The 20,324-nt window shown below is 39.0% G+C and overlaps 1 protein-coding gene across 3 annotated transcripts in view; it reads right to left on the bottom strand.

Annotated features, from left to right (window-relative positions):
• Positions 1 to 20,324, bottom strand: part of cadm1a (cell adhesion molecule 1a) — a 411,265-nt gene that overhangs the window by 15,664 nt on the left and 375,277 nt on the right. The gene's annotated exons all lie outside the window — the stretch shown is intronic.

Below are 20,324 nucleotides of genomic sequence, written 5' to 3' on the forward strand. Positions count from 1 at the left end.
TTCTGGAAGCACTCAGTCCCACTGATCCCATATAAAGCAATTTGCATGTCAAATCAGTGAGAGTATCACTTATGAGCAATTACTGTCATATCCTGAAATATAGTATATTTGTGTTATTGTCTCACATAGAGAGTAAAACTTCAAATTGCGCAGGTCATTATTTTAGCAATCAAAGAAATGCAAATACAAGGCTTTTCTAGTTATTGGCTTTGTTAAAAGTCACTTTGGTTGCAGATTAAAAAAAAGCACCTAACGTCCACAACAAAATTGCAAAACTGAAACAATCTGCAAATCTTTATATTAATTACACATTTTTTAACAAGACTCAAAGCTTTAGTGCGTAACTTTTTGATGAAACGTCCAATACATTCAAGCCATTGCCAAATGAGTTGCTACACAGCCAATTAAGACTATCAGCTTCATACAACTCTCTCTGTATTTCTCAGTCTGTCTGTGTTGAGAAGATTGTGGCGTCCGGCGACTTTCCCGCGCAGAAGCTCGAGTGAAGATAATTACCTCTTCTGAAGAGTCCATCATGTTTTTTTAATCCTCTGTGTCCTCCTTGGCTACTAGCAACTGTGTGGAGGAGGGGAGGGGGCGCGTGCACAATCACTTAAGGTTTGTATCATGTGGACACGCCAACAGTTTTATTGTCATTACTTAGAATTCCTCATGGGGGCGACAGAAACTATGCACTATAGCTTTAAAGTAAGTGCTTTCACGCATGTGTTGAGAATTAATTCACAATCAATATCCCAAAATGGTTGGTGCCGTATATATATAACTAACCTATCTGAAAGAGCCGTTTGGCCATTCATTTTGTGATCATGACTCAAAAGAGAATTTTCAGTAAAGTTTGACAGCTGTTCCTCCACCTTCTTTTTATCGCAGTGTCAAATCAACAGACACTTATCACCAAACTCTGCAGCTCTTTTTAGCATATTTTAGCTTATTGGTTTGGTTCTACAGCACATCGACACACAGTTTGTTTCCGTATCAACACTGCGTGGGGTCTTAAATCACAGGACTTTCAAGCCCGGGAGTTTGCTTCCCAGGAAAAACAAAAGACCTTCACCCAAGAAACATGTGCTCCTTGGGAGTGTTTTAATCCAAAACACAATATTTTTCCTAACTTAACTAGCCGCATAACTCTTACATTTTGTGGCCTAAACTTAACCGTAATGTCCGCCGAAGCGACCAACAGCTCGCGGTGCTCCGTACCCAGCTCAAAGTCACCTATTCTTGGGTTAACTGAACAACCAACTACCGCTGATACGATGGAGCACCATATGGAGCACAGTAGCCGGCGTCACAGAGCTCTGTAGCGGCTAAACACATCTACTAACTGCCGCTGATACGACCGAGCTGTGCCGGAGGTCTGTTGGCGTCAACTGCCGCTCGGCTTCATGGAGCTCGTAGCCAGCCACTGTAGCCGACGTCACATGACCAACCGGCGGTCTCCTAGTTTCGTACGATCTTACGTTTTGGTGTGCATACATTTTTGTATGATATAACGTTGGCCAGTGAGCTTTTTTTTGAGTTCTTCTGCCCCCTAGTGGCCAAACACTAATTAATGCAGCGTTAAAGCACAAACAGTTTTGTAGAAGTTGTTCTGTTGGAGGCTGCAAAGAGAGGGATTTTATGATGACGCTATAGACAATAAACTAGGGGTGTAGGGATGTTATAATTATTGGGTGTATGAATATAATATCAGCTGTTTTACACTTTATAATGTATATACAAGAACAACAAAAGTCAGGGAGTCAAAACTTTGGATAGAAAAAAAAAGATTTGTCTTCTGGGTACCATTGATGTTTACAAAAAAATGTCATGGGAGTGTGGTCTTGTTACTTGGTTGTACAACTTATCAACAAGTACAAGTCTCCTGGGCGCCAAAACCATGTAACATTTGGCCTTTCTAAATAAAACTGGAAGACTGAAAGTGTTTTCTTGAACAGTCACATACACATAATTATAACAACATGCCTACATTTTATGTAAATACTTTGTTTTTTTAAACACAACACAAGCTCTACGTTTTCGTGTTGCGTCCATTTCAGTCTGGACTCATTTTAACTCTGACACACAGCGCAGTCTCCCATTGAAATGTGCCTGAAATATAAATGATTAATCACAAATGGGCTTCAAATTAGGTATCCACAAGGCTAAACAAAGGATGCAACAGTCAGTCAATCAAGAGTAGTCATTTTAGCAGGGGGAGAAACGCCCACCTTAAGTGGGAACGTGGAGTGTCTCATTTTCATAGGACATGTTGACAGAGGCTTGATTTGAGAGAGAGAGGAGATCTCCTAATTGGATCTTCTAATCTGCTAATTAAGCATTAGAATTTCACTGGCGTGCCCGTCCTGCCTGCAGATAGAAGGGCAATCAGGAATACAGCAGCACTATATGGGTGGGATGTCATAAGAGCACATTGGCTTGTCAAGATTCACTTCCATTGCCCACAACACTCTTGGTTAAAAAGTGAATGTAATTAAAGTCCCAATGAACCTATTCATTGAACCTATTTAAAAATGTCAGTTAAATCCTTTGCCTCTCAGGCAGCACACTACACTGCGTACATACAGAGTGACTTGGCCTAAGATTTATTGAGTATTTTTGAAAAGGTCCAAGGTTTCACTTTAAAAAGACAGCAGTGTCATAACAAAAAGAGTTAGCAAAGGGGTCAAAATAAAGGTGAAAATAAAAATGAATGAAATCAATGTCATACAATATTGACTTCAGCAGTGATTTGAGACATTTCTGGCCTCAGTGATCGCTGACTCTGAAAAGTGTTGTCTGTGATTTTAAGATCTCATTACTTTTATCTGTTACAGTGACTGAAAAAAAATAAAAAAAACACCCCGCTTGAGGAACTCAACGTGTGATATTAAAAGAATACTCCACTTTTTCAGAATTGCACTTGTAAAAATTTGGAGAGCTCTTAAGTGATAAAATAAGAAAAGTCAAAATGGATGTAGCATAGGCTGAAATATCCTAACTTTTAGGATATCAAGCACCAAAAAAAATGGAACCTACATTTACCATTATGCAAACGACACCATCTCTATATCATAGCCCACTCCAAGGTAAGGAGCATATGCTACTTTATGTGTAAAATTAGAGGTGGGTCCTAGTAAGTGAGTGAAGGGAGTGAAGAGAGGCATTAAAATAAACCACAAGGTCAGATGTAACACGACACAGACAGCAGCATGAACTTCCTTTTCAAATTATCTTTTCTACACTTATGCAGGGTAGGATTGGGAGGGGGGCTGTAACATCATTTTGCTGTAATTCAATTAGACAAAGCAAAGAGGACGGTGACACTTCATGTTCTTAGAATTCACAATTTTTTTAATTATTTTTTGCAGCAAAACATTAGTTGTAATAAGCAGTTATACTACAGCATTGTCTACTGAAAATAAGACATCATCACCAGTTTTCAACTTTCACTTTCTGGCACAAACCCCTGGGCCTGCTTTAAAATAGAAAGCTCAAACACAGCTGAAAAAGAAACTGCAATGCAATGTTGGAAAAGAGATTGAATATTGTCTAATTTACATCTGGCAGACAGCTGTGTAGGATAATGTCATACAAAAGAAGCTGGTATTTCTTTTTTGTTTCTGTTAATCCTCATGTAACATATATTTTTGTATATATGTAATGGATTCTATGTTTCGGTGCCAAGCAATACGGTCATGAGAAGGAAAGCAAATGTTCCAACTCCTTGTAGAAATAAGCCAATAGTGCATTATCTCCTAAGAAACCTTGCACCTTGTCTTTTTTGTTCTCTTCTTCTGATGGAGCTATTCATCATTTATCTAATCACAGTCAGTTTTCATCCAAAATGTAATATAATTATGGGCTATAACGGTTCTCAGGATATTAAGCTGTATCTAGGCCACGGCTAGCTCAATAAACACCTTCTAATAATGGCTTTTAGTGGTCTCAGGAGTCACTTATCCGAACACATTGAGGACTCTCTATGGCTCCCTAGGCCAAATGAGTTTGCAGCTTGTTGCAGAGATGCACATCAGTCCTGTTAATGGGGACAGTGTTCAGAGAAAAAAGAGAAGGATCTTCTCTCCATCCACCAGACTGCCCTTTCTTCTCTCATGTGTGATTATCAAACCCCTTCAACGCCCCCCCACACACACACACACACACCAACACTCTCCTCCCATCCCACTGTCACTGAGCTGCCTCCAGCCTCTGCCATTTCAAACGGCTGAAAAACTCCCCAGGATTTATGCTTGTGGATGTGGAAGGTGGTCAGAAGCCTGATTTGCGTGTGTTCACGTTGAATGATTTTTCTAAGCCTGACCCCAGACATCTGAGGATTCCCTTGCGTTGGAAAATGTAATCTTTTGACTTGAACAGAGAGAAGGACAACATTACTGGCTGACAATGAGTGATGTATTCCTTATAAAGAAACTCTTGACGTAACTCATCATCGAAACGTAAAACTGTGTTTAAGTGTAACAAAGAGAAAAATCTCGTCAAGGTGAAAGTGCCAGAAATGTAACTCGTCGATTAAACTGACTCCCTAAGTCAAGCCCTGTGCCTCCCCTGCTCTTGGTATAGTGATAATAACAACAGATGAGACTGTGTCTCCTCGTGTTGTGAGACAGAATAGTATCAGTGAAATGACATCGGGGGCTTTGTGTAGATCTGTGTACACAGCAGAGACATCCCTGGGTGAAGGAACTGTGCCAAGAAAATGAGGGGCTAATCCTGGAAAAAGAGTCTGAGACAATGGCTACATTTGCATACATGCAGTAAACAGACTGCAGGACATTCTCTGGTCAAGGTTGTACACAGAGATGATCTGTTTACACGCACCTTTTATATCTTTCCTCACTGATTCTACCTATTTTCCAAAATCAACATTCGGCTTCACTCTTTTTTTCATAGTTTTTTCACTGTAGACTTATATGTGGTGGAATTTCTGGAAACACCATGTTGTGGTATGATGAGACTAAAGAGAAAGCTTAGACAACATCAGGTCATAGGTCACAGGTCAGGGTACGATAGGCTGAACTAGGCTTTAGCATCTGTGTTTAGGCGGCTGCCATATCTTTGTTTACCTCAAAGGTTCAGCTAAATGTAACGCCTCCAGCATGAGTTTAAATACATGTTCAGGAAGACAGGAACTTCAGAGAGTTGGGACGGCACTACAAAATAACACATGGTGGTTCAACTGTACTGCTTGCTTAATTGTCTCCTCAACTGAGTGTTCATTAAATGCTCCTGTGTAAGTCATAAGTCTCCCGAACTTTCTTCACTTATGTGAAATGAGTTGAGCTGCTTCTGAGTTTTTCCTTAACTTATATGTTTCACTACTTTGCAGCATTCAGGAAACACAATGCCAGTGTCTTTAGCAAGCATCTGTTTTGCACATCAAAACCCATATGATTCATACAGGCTTTTTTTTTATCTGTCACCCCTATGGTTAGGGTCTGGTTATGTTTATCAAGTCAAACAACTTTGTTAATGCCTTAACCAGGTTGGTTTTCTTCTTAATTTCCTCAAGTTATTTTAAGGTTGGAACAAGACTAAAGAGTCAACAGCAGCGTTGGCTACTTATACTATAGACGTAAATGGTGCTTTGAGGTTAATACTAAAATCATCATGCTAACATGCTCACAGTGTTAAATGAGGTTGACGGGAATGTCATTAGTTTTGCAGGTATTTGGTCCCAAACCAAAGTCGACAACTTGAAATTTTGACCTGATGGTGGTGCTAGAGGAAAAGGTAAGTGATCCCTTAAGCTATTACAGTTCATCCTGACGGGGACATGAATGTTCGTACCACATTTAATGGCAATCCATCTAAAAGTTTTCAAGACATTGCACTCTGAACAGGCTGGTATTGTGTATCAGCTTGTTCCAGGTTTTCATTGCAGCTATATGATGTTTACACAGTGTAAAATATTCAAACCCAAGACTGCAAGGTCAAAGTAAAGTTGCGTAGAGTTCAGCTTTGGTGAACTTCATCGTGCAGACTTGTCTTGACGAGGCTGACCTGTGATAAAAATGAGTCCAAAATGGAGGAATGTACTGCATTACAGGTCTCCAATGTTGCTTTTCCACTGAATGGTCCAGCTTGACTTGCTCTTTTTTTTATTTCCCAGGAGCAAAAGCTGGGCAGTGTGTTGGTCTAGGTTCCAACTGAGCTGAGCTAATAATAGAACGTGGAGTTAAAACACTGCAGACCAATGATTGGTCAGAGAGTATAATCACGAGTGCAACAGGGGACATCCTGCACAAACCCACAATTTTTAAATAGCCAAGCTACCGTCAATAGCGACCGCACATTTTTTGCCAATTTTTTTTTCACTCCCAAAGTGGAGACAATCGTCTGTTTGGTTGTTGATGAAGGGATCTGGCGAGTTTCGCGTTGAAGATGACGTCACGGCAGTTTCACTCGAGATAGCTATGGCGATTGGCTGAGAATCACGCCTACACTGAGTGGGTACTATCTGCAGTGGAAGACAAAAAGAGAAAATGACTTGGGGAAAAAAAAGTGAGTTGAGCAGAGCAGCGCCGTATCATGCAGTAAAAACACGGCATAAGGTTTCAACAAGCAGATGAATTATGCTGTGCCACTTTTCTTTTGCTACAGCACTTTCTAGTTAGTGCTAGACTACATAACTCCTCTGCATGCTCTCACACATACTGTGCATAAAGATTGGCTACCAGCAGAGAAAACAAGGATCTATGTTAACAATGTCAGGAAGTCTCAAAAGAACTAGTTTAATATATATATATATAAAATATAAAAATGGCATATAATTGGTTAATCACAGCTACGTAAATAAGGGTAACTACAATGTGTGTTAAAAGAGGTTGTTTCAAATTCGTGTGGTCCTAATTTTTGCTGAGCCAGCACAACATGGTCATTCCAAAGTGCAACAAAGGACTCTGTGAGGTTTGACCTTTGTTGCAAAAATTGTGGCTGCTCACAGACAGTAAATGCTGCAGAGCCGAGAGGAAAGAAAATGGAATCTGGCCATTATGTAAAGATGCAGGCCTAGCGGAATATTTTCTTTGTTATCATGGTCCCTGTATGCCTTCATTGTCATGCTATTTTTCCGTCTTTGAGGAGCAGTGTTGCGGTACAATCTCCGCCAGGTGTAGTAACGCTGACAAAAACCAGCAGTGATAATAAAATCCTTGAACAGGGCTGAGTGCACGGTGTCGGCTTCTAATCCAAGCCTCACCTCAAAGGAAACTCAGACCAGCTTACATGCATGGATGGAGTCAGGAAAAAACGAGAAAGAAAATCTGCTGTATTTCACATATACAGCTCACATTATAGCCAGAAGTTGTATCAGAGCTGCTAAAAGTGAGTGAAGCCAGTGACAATGGATGATCCCCACAACTGGGGTTGTCCTATCTACAGGGATTACGAGGGTATTGTTTATTGATAGACTTTTAAAATGAATATCATTGCAATGACAAATCCCTGGTTGGAGCTTCATCAAATTGGGAAAACATTTATTCCAGCCCTTTCTGCCCACACTGATTAAACGACACGAGAGAGAGTGACCAAAGCCTCGGAAGCAAACATCTGCTGAGAGGAAAAGAGAGAAGAAAGGGGCTACTTTTGCACTGGCGATTGATAATCCATTTCAATTTCCTCTCAGATGTGATTATTATTTTTTTGCGGAAGATGTAACCCATATCCCATCCTAGTGAATAAAATTGTGTCCTCGCAAACTCTAGTCATAATTGAGTTTTCTTTTCTCTGCCCTGTTGTCGTCCATGCCAACACCGGCCCAGCCGAGCAGACAAAAACAGTGCAACTGACTCGAATGAAAGTTGCAAAACTTAGTTGCTGTCATTGCAACACTGAACCTAATAAGAGCATTATAAAACAAGGAACATGCAGGTCACGTGCCTTGGGATCCTATTTTTCCACTAAAACTGAGAAATGATGCCTGCCTCGTGCTCACCACCTGCCGTGTCTGCCTGCTTGAAGCTTAGAGTATCATCCAAATCATGATAATTATGATCTAAAAAACATTATCATATAAATCAATATGAATATTTACAAAATACATGGAATCTGAGAAATGTTTAACCATTAAATGGCTATGTCTATTAACCCAAGACAAAACATTGTGGGCTAATTGGGGCATATACTGTAGAATGTGCAGACAATAATTGGGCAGTATGTGGGTTTACCACGTTGGCCCACACTAAAATATTTCTATTGGATGGATGGCCAGGCAATTTTGTACAGACAATCATGGTCCCGAGATGATGTATACTAATAACTTTTCCTCAAGGGCCGATTACTAACACATTACGTAAACATCATATGATTTGTTGTCAGCAATAACACGTTTTATATAGAATTACTGTTGGTAATATGCTACATTGTTAGCGAGGTTTGTAAAGGGCTCGTGAGAGACAATGTAAGAGCAGTTGGTGAGAGACTGCAGGTGTTACCATTTCAGGAGGTAGCAGAGCTGGCTGACAGATGGGGATGATTGAGGAAGTTTGGATTCATGGGAAATTGTTTCACTAATTTGTGTGCATCTGGTGGCCTAAAGGACATTAGAAAATTGTACAGAATTACACAGCGCTATTAAAGTAATATTAGGTCATTTCGAACATCTAACCAGAAAAAGTATAATAATGAATATACATTTGAAAGAGTAAATATATATGGACTGCATTCATATAGCGCTTTTCTAGTCTTAACGACTACTCAAAGGGCTTTAACGTACAGGAACCATTCCCCATTCATCTACTGTGGCCAAGGCTGCCGTACAAGGTACAAGGAGCAACCTTCTCATCAGATAAACATGCCCATTCAGTGTCTCGCCCAAGGACACTTCCACATGGGACTGCAGGGCCAGGGATAGAACAACTGACCTTCCACTTGGTAGAGGACCGCTCTACCACCTGAGCCACAGCCGCCCACAGACATAACAGTGAAATATTTTCATTTGTCAATTTCTGATATGCAGTAAAAAAAAAAAAAAAAAAAAAAAAAAATGTAGCATGAAGTTTGGATGGAGGATATGGAGGATGGACTTGGGGTTTAGCCTGGCACTTATATCTGCTCAATATATGACTACTGTACAAGGGTTATGATGGGTCAGCTGCCAGTGGTGAGAACTTTGGACTCCAAAAGTAGAACTCCACAACTCAACAAGGCACATAAAAAGGTGTGTCTGTTGTTAACCTGCTCAAACTTTTTAACACAGGCTGATTAAACACATCAGATCTCAGATGTCACAGGTGAGGAGAAAAATCACTACTGATTACACTTCCCTGTCTATTTCAACACTTCCTTGCCTATTTCATCATGTGAAAGCCAGACGGAACGTTAGAGGTTCACTTAACTTTCAGCAGGAGGTGAGTTATGAGAGGAGGAAGAGGTTTGTCACCTGCCATACTCGGCTGTGAGTCTGAAACTAATTAATGCAGCATATGCGCCTCATATGAAGAAAGCCCCACAGACAGGTTCAAGCCACTGAGTGCCAGCCTCAAAATACAATCACATCTATTTTCTGTGTGCACACATATCTTAAATAAAGAGATCCCATATTGGCACTGATGTAGAATTCTATAATGGACTTCTCATAATTAAAAAGCACTTTTACTCAAACCTTTTCTTTTCTAAAGGGCTGAAACTGGTTTCCACTTCCTCATCATGATGCATTCAATGCGCAAAACAATTTCAAAACTCCATTTTATAATTTTTTCTAAGGTGACCTACCCACCTCATCTCTGCCCTCCAAAGACAATTCATAAAATTCTGTCTTTCCATTTCAGAAAAACACTTTTCAGACATTCCACGTATTTGTTGACCAGCGTGGACCCGGGAAATACAGCTTCTGTGCTAATGCTGCAAAGTGTGAACAAAAATCCTTTAACTCTTTCAACTCTCATCTGTATGTGCTGTTTTCATTCTCTTATTCACAGGCTTATGGTATAGTCTTAACATGACATGTCATGATTTCATAATAGGTTGTCATGTTTACTGGTACTGAATATGTCTGATTACACCTTTATGAAAATAAAACATTATATGCAACAGTATATTGGATGGGCTTTTTCTCTGCAGGTTTTCAACACAGAACACTTATCTAAATAAAATGGATAGATTAGTGCTAATCTCAAACATATAAAAGTGCAGAAAACAAGATAAAGAAATGAAAAGCAAATTTTCCTAGGTTTTGTCACTGATTTATTAGTTTCCATCATGCTTTGTGTATTGTTAACAGGAATGACATTATTGCCATACAGACTCAGTCACACCTGAGTCCGATTTTATACTTCTTTACATGTTGGTGAATTTGCACCAGTGAGAGTTAGGCAAATTAGCTGCCACTCCCAGCAGTTCCTGTTAGCTCTTTAACTAACTACTTCTGATACTTAAGAAAATATCTGTAATGAAAAAATGTAATGACTACAGGGCGAGATCTGACATTTTCAGGAGCATCTTTTTATTTGAATTCTAAGCAGATATTTGGACATTTATCCTTGACTGACATTGGAGAAACTAACTTTATCACTGGATACAGGTTCTTCTGATTCCACCGTTATGTGAGAAAAAGGGCTTTCTTTCACGCTAATTCTATAAAATCAGGATCATCGGGTTTCAGGTTCAACCAAGGCCATAAACATATCATCATCGCCAAACCAAAAAAATGATTTTGTATGCACACAATCATCAAACAAATGATCTGGCTGTCAAAAACCTGCCACTGTGTCCCTTTAACCTACCAGATTGTCAGGCAGTGTGTGACGTTGGCAATGCCATCTGTCCCTTTGAAAGTCAGTCGACCCAAGATCACCTGCTGTCTCTGAGGTCTGCAAGGACTCATTCTTCAAGTCATAAGGACAGCATTTGAAGTGTTGCCCAAATTTTTAAACACGTCTTTCCCAAATGTTTCCATACTCAGCATAGAAACCATGCATGTACATACACAATACAGACGTGGATCGCACACATTAATAACACACCACAGACATAAACTTCTCCTCTACAAAATACTTTCCTAAGTTGGCTTACACATGCAGCCATCAACAAAAGTCTAAAGAAACAATTGCTACATTTGCTGCACTTACAATACCCAACGGTAATTTGGCACATTTAATGAATGCCTTGTCTCATTAATGACAACCAAATGTGACAGCCTTAGTCCTTGGATTCGAGAGAAAGGTCCTGTGCTTTATCTGCCATAATCCTGCTGTGAGCAAAAGGGCCATTAAACTGCTCCATTCCTCTCCACTATTAGATCTCTGAGCGTGGCTCAATTATCCCACTACTTTCACATGCTTGCTGACAGCGTGTTGGCAGGTGTGTCCTTTCCAGAGGCTCTCACCTCTCCGGATGGGAAATTAGTCATTGCAGCTAGCCATCAGCAAAAGCAACTGAAATCTTCCACCAGCATGGCTTTTAATTAAGAGTGAGGAGACAGAAGTAAGCTGAGAATTGCAAACGCTGCGTGAACATCTAACACCAAAATGCAGTCTCTGACCTGCGGAGCACGTGCATTTTTTTAGAAACAGGGCTACAGGGAGTTAATTTACCTCATGCAGGTAACATGACGACAAAGAAAATTTTAGATCAGATTCAACTTTATTGTCATTGCCCATGTCACAAGCACAGAGCAACAAGATGTAGTTAGTGTCTAACTAAAAGTGCTAAGCAGTGATTAAATAACAAATTAAATACATGTGCCACAGTGTGACTAAATAATCATCCACAAAGCAAAGCCCTGATTATTACTATAAGTGTGGTGTTGATGGCCACTATATTGTCCCACGATGGAGCTGGACAAAACTGCCAAAAATAGTGGACATTGGCGCAATGGCTGTTGCTCAGAAACACATGGGAAGTAATAAATCCTCGTGGAAACATTTTTACTGGATGCTCTGGAAATCTTATCTTTAAAATGTTTCACAGTTACGCTGATTCATATCTGCAGGTGCAAGCACGGTTTACTGTTCTATGCACTATTACCAAAAATAAACAGTGTATACTTTAGCATGTGATTTCAGTATTTCTAATATTCTGGCAGTTATAGAGGTTCTGTAGTCACAAATCTCTCAATACGTAATCCCACCCTTCTAAGAATTTTCTTCCATGCCACCAAAAGAGGTCTGAACTTCTCTTAATATTTAATTGCTTCACTTTTAATGATATTTTCTAGAATCATGTCTCCATTCACATTGGTCTGAATGTGGTTTGAAAACTTAACATAACTCTTGTGCATAAATACTAAATTCCTTTTAAAATCTATTTTTCTTTGTAGTAACCAACCTTACTGTGTAAAATTTGGAGTGATTTGTTGTGGAATCATGTTGTGGGCATTTGACATTTCTAAATATCAAGTGCTAAAGTGTAATGTTGTTTTTAAGGAGGATTTTTTTGCTCTGATAAAGATTGTTTTGGTAAGTAAGTGAGAAAGGCTTTGTAATCAACGTGTTTATTCCCTCCTTTATTCTATGAGTTGGTATAGCTTTAGCTCATTCTACTGTGTGAGCATTTACGCAGCTCTTTCTGTAGCTTTTGTTTCGAATGAGCGCCTTTAACTCTGTGGGTCTCACGAGTGAAAACGACTTTGTGCCACAAGAGCTTCCGAGAGCCTGAAGTGCAGTGATGTTTATCCACATGCATAATAAAATCAGTCAGTATGTTGGAGTTTTTCCAGTCTCTTGGCATCTCTCTCATTTCAGCATAAGAGCTAATGCTTAATCTATAAGAACACAACATTTCAACACCCACTTCTCCAGTCTGGCAGCTCATCTCAGAGCCTCTTCCTTTTTCTGCCGCATGTTTAATTTGTTCCCGCCTGCCCTCCACACTTCATCCCCTGTACCTGGCCTATTTCAGAGGGAAATGGTCAATCTCGGGAAGAGCCTTCGAGCTCAATAGCGTCTCAGCTTCTTCTCTCTTTTAGTCACGACAAGCGGGCCATCACCATGGCAACAACATTTGAGAGGATATGGGGAGCCAGGCGGTCAGCGCTGATGTTTGTTCTAACAGGCTCTGACTTGGTGTCACACACTGGGCACGGATATAGAGTCATGAATTAGCATTTCTCAAATAGATTGGGAGTTTTGGAGAGTGCCCCGTTGACACCCAAATTATGAATCATAATTGTAAATGACACTTGAAGGAAGGAGCAATAACTGAAATGCACTTAGTTTTCTGAATTGACTGAGCTGAAAATAATCACAAATAAAGTTTGTTTTTTAACAGTTATACAGTCAGCAATGGTGTTGACAATGAGGGGCTCACAGGGTCCAACCACGTTCCCCGGGTTTTCACACTGAAGACAGCAATAAATACAAAATAAAAAACACAAAGGCTTGGGTTGGGAAGTTATTCACGGAAGGTTCACTGCACACAGCCTCTCTTTTGCAGGAACACCCTGATCCCATTCACACACATTCATACCCAGCACAACCACAGTCTGATCTGCTGGCCACTGAGCAGCTCCACTGGTAGAGTGATAATTGATTGCCAAACAACCTCAAAATAAGCTACCTTGCGCATATTTAACTGCCCAACACTGGACATAGCCAGATGATGTTGAATTGTGTTGCAGAACAAGTTAAAGCACTACAGTATAGGCCTAACTCCTGTGGGGAAAACTAATGCAGTCTAATACGACAATCCTACACTATGATGTTGAGTTTTACCAGCTACATGTAAACACAGGTTTTACAGTAACCAGCTAACTGTAGGATATGGTTTCCTGTTAGCATGTAATTGCCCCTGTAGCTACAGCTAACATTATTAATTGGCTAATTTTATAAATGGCTGCATTTATATAAAAGCCCTTTATTACCTCCGCGGCATGCCAAGTATGCCAGTTAGTCAGAGCTCTCAGTAATATTGACTATTGTTAGTGCAACTTATTAACCTTCTTTCTTCTGAACTTATGTATTATAATTATCATAAGCTGCGGCTGTGTTTCCATGGTATCAGACCTATGTGTCCCAATATAGGCATATTAAACAGCTATGAAAGTATTGTTACAGTTTTGTTGAGTTGATTCTTTATTTTCATAGCTTCCTCGAGCCTACCTAATGACCCTCTCCACTTCTGGGGACATTTGCTACTGATGTTATTATCGTTGCATGGCCAGTCATGACTCAGCACTGTCAATATTCATTCAATCAGGGCTCGGAATCCATGTCATAACAAAGTGATTCACTACGTACTGAACTACCGTCTGTATTGTATTCAGGCTGGACAGCCACACGAATGACTGGTTGATCAGACCTCTCCCCAGGACTGTGTGGGTATGTACAGACAGTGCTTGATTGATATTTATGACTTTCCTGTTTGTTATCTCCGCCGGCCGCCTTGCATTCGGCTGTGTCTGTGTGTGTATATGTCTGCAGCTTACCCTGCATACTAATGGATCCATAAGCCTACTTTGTTTTTGTTATTTTAAGATAATTTTTTGGCTTTTATGGCCTTTGATTGACAGGATAGCTTGAAGACAGGAAAGCAAAAAGAAAGAGAGGGGGACGACATGCAGCAAAGGGCAAAGGCCCGGACTCGAACCCGGGACGCTGCCAAGGACTCGGCCTACATGGGGCGCAAACTCTCCTGGCTGAGCTAGAGGGGGATTGACTGCTGACTACTCACTTCTCTTAACCCGCCCGTAGGCCGCAAGTGATCAACAACCGCTTAGGTTTGGAATGTACAAAAACATGTACAATGTACATCGCTGGTGTTTCGGAATTGTTCCTGTCCAGTTTTTACGCCAAGGTAAGACAGCAGTGGTTGTTTAAAATATTAAATTATGTCAGCCAGCTGCTGAAAGGCATTTGTCACTTAACTTATCAGTATGGTGGCAACACACTTGGTGACTTTTTTGTCAACAGGACAGGGATTGCCAGCAGGATTTAACGTACACTCAATGCCTTTGTACATTTTGCACAAAATCACATAACAAAAGGCATTTCCAGCAATCTGCAGACTACTGAGTGCACAAACTTGTTAAAGCTGCAATTAATTGTTTTTGGCCACTTTAGGGCAGCTGAATGAAGTTGTGAACAACAACATCAACATATCATTAACTTTTAGGTGGATATTACAAACGTATTAGCAAGCAGTTGCTTATTTACATATCCAGCAGTTACAGAGCAACAGTATCATTCATTAGGAGTCATGTTTGTCCACCTGGTTAATGGAAGTCTAATATTCACTCTCTCCAGCTCTGTTCTTGATCTCTGAGGGAAATATCTGGCTCTATAGCTGCTAAATGTCTGAATATTTGATGCGGAACACGTTTTTAGAGTTGCTCAGCTGAAAACAGCTGACTGCTGCGACCGAAAACACAACGCTATGAGAGTGGTCAGAGTGAACAACAACAGTAAAATTGTTGAAAACTTAACAATCAGCTGAAACTCACTATAAAGCTCTGTAAAGCAGAAGGGAGCTGCAGATTCAGCTGATCATTCTCTGTAGGTTCGTCACTAGGAGCAACTCCTTCCACATTGCCATTTCATACATTTTATTTCATGAAAATATTGATTATAACGGCTTTAAAGTGAAATAACTTTTACCTCAAAGTATTGCACTACAACAAGCAATACAGGGAATTTGAAAAATTACATTTTCAAAATGATTTATAATCAATCATAATAACCAAGCTTGAGTATTGCAACAGTGGCATGAGCACTGCATGCTTTAGGCTACAGAGGAAGAGCCATGTGAGGACATATTTGCATGTGTGGTATCTTTTGCAAAGAGAGAGAGATTGGCTTAAATGGGTGTGCACCTCTGGGTTGTTAAAATGAACAGGGTGCAACCACTTGAGCTGTATTTGAATTAAATGTATGTCTAAATGCTGACCTTGAATACATTTAAAGTAAATGATGTCTTGTCAACATTCCATTCTCGTTCTTCCAGTAAGATCATTGTTGCTAACCTCTGTACAGTGGCTGGATTTATGGTTTTATCTCCTGGAGGAAGAAAAAAAAAAAAGGTACAGTGCTATTTTCAGAACAAAGCAGTTTTAACCTTCAAGAATAACTGAGCAGGATTGATTTGATGCAGAAAATGTGATCGATATGTGGCGAGCTTGTATTTAAGGTTATGTCTACATTATGAAATGTTTGAAGGCTCTGTAGTGTGCCTTTGTCGTGCGTCTGGTTGTTGCATTTAGAAGAACAAAAAAAAACATTTCACAGGTCAAAACATGATTTGTAAGCTGGGATAAAAAAAAAAAAAGAGTCTATTTCCACTGAAAAGCCCGATTTCACATCAGCATAAGCCTTGTAGAATAATTGAGTGTTAATTATATTTAAATATTTGGTAACACCTGAACCCTTCACTAAGGTTCATTCACAAAATCGTGTATGCATATTAATGAAATCCCATCTCCATCAATCCGCCGTGAAAATCAATTCATCTGGTTTAAGCCCATGTTCTTTTGCCCTTCATAAATATTTCATGAGGGAAATACTGTAACTGAATATCATTTTTCTTTTAAACAAATCACAATGATGTACATGAAAATGCAGTTATTAATGTCACTTGGCATTCAGACTGGCAGTGGGCTGCTTAAACACTCAGTAATGTAACAGGATAGATCTGACACCTGCTCCTTTCACATCTACTGTAAGATGTACAGTAAACAAAGTCAAACAAGTGACAGGCTGTCAAAACCTCTTTAGCATTTCCACTTACTAATGTACTTGAACCTGCAGACCTGATTTTACTGGCCACACAAAACACAACATCAACATATCACCATCACCTTTGAAATTGATACAACAAACTTGTTATCAAACAGTTGCTTAGTTACACATCTAGCAGTTACAGAGCAACATTATCATTTATTTCAAGTGTTTCTGGCCACTTGGTAAATGTAAGTCTGATGTTCACTCTCTTCTAACTCTGTTTTTTGATCTCCATCAACTCCTGAGGGAAATACCTGTCTCTTTGGCAGCTAAATGCTCCACTATGTTTTAGCAGCTAGTCTCTAACTGTGTCTGTCTGCTGTTTGATGCTGAGCAGGTAGTGTACACTGGGTTCATCAGCTTTTTTGCTGGAAACAGCTGCCAGATGCAGCTGGAAAAGACACTATGAGAGCAATAAGCGTGAACCAAAACATTAAACACTGAGCTGAAACTGTGGCAGATTCAGTTGATAATTGTCTGCAGGTTCATCACTACGAGGGACCCTTTTCATATTGTTTTCACATTGTTGTGTGATACATTGTTATTATAAATATATGCATTACAGCCGCTGTAGAGAATTAACTATCATTTTTAAAATGAAGGCTATTTAAGGAGGTGAATAAGTGATTTGTTTGGAGAATTGCAAAAGTTAATAGAAGCATCAAAACTTTTTTGGTTTGAATAGATTCTGAGCTGGAACGGTCAATACTGGAACGTTGATACATTGCCACGGACTACATTAATGCTATATATGGAGGGCTTTTAAATGATTACCAGCCAACATGGCTGGGAGTTGTTTTTATGTTACCAGCCAATCAGACTTTCCATTAGCCACATTTTTGTTTTTCCTAACTAACTTTACTTTAATTTGACCTCCTCTGGTTTGTTTCACGCCGTTTCATTCGTCTTGTCCGTTTTTCCGTTTCAGTGTAGCTCGTAATCGATACCACGCATGCTAAGCACGTAGCCAACAGTTGTATGACACGTCACGACATAGTGTTCATGGGAAATGTAGGATGAGTACTATAAGCATTGTTGCTAGGTAAGATTATTCATACATTATACACAATCTGGCAACACCGATTTGTCGCACCGTTACTGCAGCCTGCCGATTCAAACAGACTTCATTCATCACGAGCCAAATTGGCTAGTAACTTCACAATGTTATGTGCAAAGTTAATTTTTACCCGCATTTGGCAGGTTGGCGGTTGTTAATTTAAAGCCCTGACTATAAGTAATTTCCTCATTGTACTGTAAAGCACTTTGTGCTGGATTTCTTGTACGTAAGGTGCTATACAAATAAAGTTAAATATTATAATTATAAAGAGCACACTACTGTCTGCATTGGCATTGAACAACAATCACCAAGTGCTAAATCATCAAATATGAACTTCACTAGCCTACTGCGCTGCAAGTGAAAAGTATGTGAAAAGTTTAATATTATAGATTTTTTTACTTTTATCAAAATCTAGAAAGTCACTTTTAGCAGCTAAATTCATACTGTACGTTTGCTTCACACTGTCTTATTAATTTATTTTGGCAAAAGGGAATTCAGTTAGGGCATTTGAAGGGATGTTATGTCTAGTTTTTTCTTACTGTATTTAAAAGGGAAATCTTAAGATGCTTGATGCAACTTTTCACTGGCCTTGTAATTTCCACAATCTTAATTCTATGCAGCTGCTGTTAATTGCATTTAGTCTAGTGAATCTTCAAGTTCATACACAGTAAATATATTCATGGCGCATTACTTCAGTTAATAATTTTCATAAAAAAAAAAAAAATGCTGGGACAGAGACATCTGGAGCAACCATTCAAAAACTCATAAATGTTGAGAAGCCATCCAACAAAAAGGAGAATAAAGCATCTGTTGCCTGGTCAATACAAGCTGGCAACATCATTCACAGGGAGAGAAACTGAGTGCGGCTGCAGGCGTGTCTGTCTGACACATGAAGGGAACACCATGTCAGGAGGCACTTCAACATCCTCCTTTCCCACCACCATCGCCGTGATGTATTACACATGCCAATTTATGCTGATGACATCATTAATTAAATTCATGCATGCATAAATTAGAAAATAGTTTTGAAACATGTTAGGTATTAAGACGAACGTACTATCTTAAAGAATTATGAGCAAATTGTTTTTATTTGCTTTTGCTTTGATGCAAAAAGGTGCTTCACAATCTAATCTGATCCTCTATACTCGCTGATATTGCACGAAAATGGGATGGTGAGAATAATGTCCAATATGTGAAGCCAACACACAACCCACTTATCTTTCTGTTTTATCACCACATAGGTATTATTTTTTAGTTTTCACCCTCATCCCCATTGAAAATCATAACATTTGGTAACACTTTATAATAGCCATCATTAATGAATGGTTAATTGATGGTTAATAAAACTTTAGTCAATAGTTATTTTACTGTATTAAAAATGAAATGATGTAGAATGTTCACTGATTACTAGTAATGTTATAATTTGTTATTTCATCATTAGTTTAGTCTAATATGAAATAATTAGTTTAAAAATTTAGATAGTTAATATTTGTTAATGGTTAACAAGTGTTGCGTAAACAATCTATAAACATTATTTGGATGGCGATTATAAAGTTGGAAATAATACTTATAATCATTAGTTAATGATTGCTAAGCGGTTTATAAAGCATAAAGTAACATTAATTTGGACCCAATAATTGTTTTGGGTGATCTATAAAAACATAATTAATTTAAGTTAAAAATAAATGATTGTTTGGTTTACTTGAACACTGATAATATCTAAATAATGTAGTAAAGTAAAGTAACCATTAATAGATTATAATCAGCAACTTTATAATAGCCATCCAAATAATGTTTATTGACGATTTACAAACTTGTTTTTAAATGTTTACAAATCATATAATCAATGGACCCCTCACTCAAGTTTAAATATAATTGAAATTGCATGAGAAAGAGAAAAAACCTGCCCATCTCAAATGTCTCTACCACTTTTATAATAAAACTGATCCCCCTGGTAACTGTGAGTGATCAAACTTTAATATTTACAAAGATAAGATGGCTGCTCTGATATCTGTGAGACACTTGAGTTGTTTACACCTCACACGCCTCAGCAAGCCCTGAGTCTGCCTGGCCCGATCTTTTATTTTGATAAAATCTGACCATCAATTGAAAAGAAACTAAAAGAAAGAAAAGAATAAAACCATGTAAACATGACTTTTTTTATGGCAAGCAAGGCTGGATTAGCATCCTGGTAAATGCCTATTTTTTTTTTGATGGCCTGGGGTCTCAGGCCATCAGGGGCCCCAAAGGTTCTTCTTGGTTGGCCAATATGAAACCTCATGTGATGTAAATTCCTAAATAGAAATGTGTTTAACTAAATACCCCACAAACAGGGGGCCCATGGCTCATTGTATGTTGCACAGGCCCCTATAACTCGACCATTATCTAGCGGAGGTGAAGGAGGTCAGTTTAAAATGTCCTGATGGAGGAGAAGCAAGCACATGCTTAATAGAATAGTAGCGTTCATGAATTTGATCACACAAATTGTGAATCTGCTGCAACAAAATAATGAAAAAAGGGATGCAAATTAGGCAAAATGAGAAAATGATGTGTATCATCTTCATTCGAGTTAATGACAACGAGTAAATGAGGTC

This window comes from Perca flavescens, chromosome 13, assembly GCF_004354835.1.
Source record: "Perca flavescens isolate YP-PL-M2 chromosome 13, PFLA_1.0, whole genome shotgun sequence".
Lineage (NCBI taxonomy): Eukaryota > Metazoa > Chordata > Actinopteri > Perciformes > Percidae > Perca > Perca flavescens.